The sequence below is a fragment of the Mastomys coucha genome, unplaced genomic scaffold (genome assembly GCF_008632895.1).
Source record: "Mastomys coucha isolate ucsf_1 unplaced genomic scaffold, UCSF_Mcou_1 pScaffold3, whole genome shotgun sequence".
Lineage (NCBI taxonomy): Eukaryota > Metazoa > Chordata > Mammalia > Rodentia > Muridae > Mastomys > Mastomys coucha.
In genome coordinates, this window is record NW_022196909.1 from 57139324 (window position 1) to 57142240 (window position 2917).

The 2917-nt window shown below is 43.6% G+C and overlaps 1 protein-coding gene across 1 annotated transcript in view; it reads right to left on the bottom strand.

Moving 5' to 3' along the window:
• Positions 1 to 2917, bottom strand: part of Opn5 (opsin 5) — a 69299-nt gene that overhangs the window by 38778 nt on the left and 27604 nt on the right. The gene's annotated exons all lie outside the window — the stretch shown is intronic.

The following is a 2917-nucleotide window of genomic DNA, read 5'->3' on the forward strand; positions in this document are numbered from 1 at the left end:
AAGGAAAAGAGTGAAACAAACCAAATGCCCCCCCCCCAAAAAAAAGAGATGCCTGAGCCAGAAGTGAAAGGACCACTTCACAGTTATCAAGGCCACCTTTAATAAGGTATTCGATGGAACCATCACAGTTACCATCCAGCAAGTGCTGGGCTGTGGTATGGAGAACAGGGCAAAACCAAACCCTTGCCCGAATCTCATTCACTCTCTTGCAAAGAAAGAGAAACAAATACTTGGCTCGAAAGGCAACATGCTCAATGCTCTGGTGACCTGCGTTAGGCGGACTTACACTAACTAAGGACAGTTAGAGCTGTTTTATGGTAGTGAAAGGGACATTAAGAGAAATCCCGGATCATCATATTAACTATAGGTCTGGACGTGATAGGTGATGATCAGTGTATGCTAAAGAACAAATAGTGAATGCCAAGGTATTTGAATAATAATGTTTGAAAAACAGAGGTACTCTCTCTGGCCTTACCTTCCAGCCACAGCACTATCCCCCATCTTAGATGAGCTGCAAGAGGCTCACTTCAGTGTGTGAATACTTTTTCCAGTGGAAACGCCCCGTGGAATAACTAACTATTCATTTGGGGGCTTCTCAGTTTCAAAATAGAAATTTAAGCTTAGCTGGGCATGGTAAAGCATGCCTATATTTCTAACACCTGGGAGGTGGAGGCAGAAGGATCAGGAGTCCAAGGCCAGACTCAGCCACACAATGATTTTTGAGGCCACTCTGGGATACACAAGATCTGAAGGGAGGAAGGAAGGGAGGGAGGGAGGGAGGGAGGAAGGGAGGAAGGGAACATGAAACTTAAGATGGAAAAAATAGTTGAAATAAAAGCTTTAGGGGTTTTAGGGTTTGTGTGTGTGTGTGTGTGTGTGTGTGTGTGTGTGTGTGTGTGTGATGAAAAACAATTGACTGTCCCCAGCTAAAGGCCTAAGGGATGTTGAGAGTGAGCAAGAAAATCCAAGTCAATTTTCCACTCCAATAGGTGAAATGTCTATAGTGCAGAGACAAGAGAGGATATCAGGGGAGCTGAAAATGAGTCCTGAACTGGCCTTTCTGAGCCAAGCACCAGAGAGCAGGGCTATATGAACAAAGCAACAGAACCTCTTGCACCAGTGAGGATATATACAAACTGAAAATGCATGCCTTCCTCATGGGCTCTTAGTCAAGTTCACTGGATCTACTGCACAAGTTATAGCAGAGAGTAGAAACACTGCCTACAGAGAGGCCTTGTGAATAGGATAAAGAGCATGCATTGTTGCTATATGACATGACCAAAAGGAATTGGATACCTCATAAAAAGCCAGATCAGTAAAGAATAAAATCCCAACCAGGATCCCCAACCAATTGACATCATGACACTTTGAAGACCTCCTCAGGCTATACAGGCAGCTCTGGGAACAGAAAGGCAGTCTCTGATGCTACTGAACTTGCCTTTATCGACCAATGAAGAGACTTGTTTCATAGGATCAAATGTAGACAGAAAAGTGAGATGATGCTGAGCCACAGAAGAACCAGAGAGTACCAAAACATCATGCACTTGTGTGAAAGATGCACATGTGCATATGCGCACACACATTATACTTCTGTTTGTAGTACATGTACTATGAAAGTCAGAGAAAACATCTTAAGAAGAATAACTAGAGAAGATGGAAGGTTGTAAAAGGGTTGTAGGCATATGCCACTTCATATTCTGCTGGATGAGATCAGACCCAAAGAAGGCAAGCCAAGATAATAACCCAGCCTTGGAGTTAGACACTTTTAGGCCAGGGCATTGTGGAGAGCAGAAGCTCTGACTGGGTGAGAAGCTGAGCAATCCTGAGCAGAGGCTGAATGGAGGGAAGGTTTTCTCCAGACAAAGGGCTGCTATGAGATTGCATCTTCTTACTTCAGTAGAAATCAATTGAAAACAGTGTGAATGCATAGTGAATGTCCTAATGGGGAGTTGCACTGTTTTCCCCGCTACATTTACTTTCATTTTATGTGTGGGTAAGGGGGTTTTGCCTTCATGTATATACAGCATGAGCAGTTCTAGTGGCTGAAGGGGCCAAAGAAAGAGATGCCTGAACCAGATGTCAAAGGACCATATCACAGTTATCAAGGCCACCTTTAATCAGGTATTCAAAGGAGCTATCACAGTTACCATCCAGCAAGTGCTGGGCTGCGGGATGGAGAACGGAACAGAACCAAACACTTGCCTGAATCTCATTCACTCTCTTGCCTGATGAGCTGTGAGCCACCATGTGGATGCTGAAAGGCAAACTTGGTTCGTCTGCAAACACTGCTGAGCTGTGTCTCCAAACCTAGACTTACTATGCTTGATACACAATGAGAAAATGGGCTCTAAGAAGCTGGGTCTCACAGAAAAAGATGAGCTCAGTAAGTTCTACTTGTATATTTGTCAATGTGTAGGTGCAGTGTGTGAATGTGTGTATGTGCGTGAGGGAGTAAGACCACGCTCGTGTGTGTGTGTGTGTGTGTGTGTGTGTATGTGTGTGTGTGTGTATAAAACAATAATAATCAAAGAAAGAGAGGCTATCAATGAGAGTGGGGGGAGACATAGGGAATTGTAGGGAGGGAACATGGGAGGGACTGCAGGGAGGACAGGGAAGGGAGGCAGTAATGTAATTTATATTTTACTTACAATGTAAAAAAATCAATCAGCTAACTTGAAAAAGTTAGATGTCTAGTGCTGGGTTACAGACAGGGCAATGTCTGTGGTGGAATCCAAACCTTTATCTGTTGTCAAATTCCATGTCTTTTTCCCATTTACTATATCTAAACGACTGGCCAACTGTATTCTCTCACACTTACCAAAGGATCCAACCATTTAGGAATGCTTTGAGATAAATCAGTAAACAATGTGGATGACAGGATGTCCTTAAAATGCCAACCAGAGTCCAAGCAAAATGG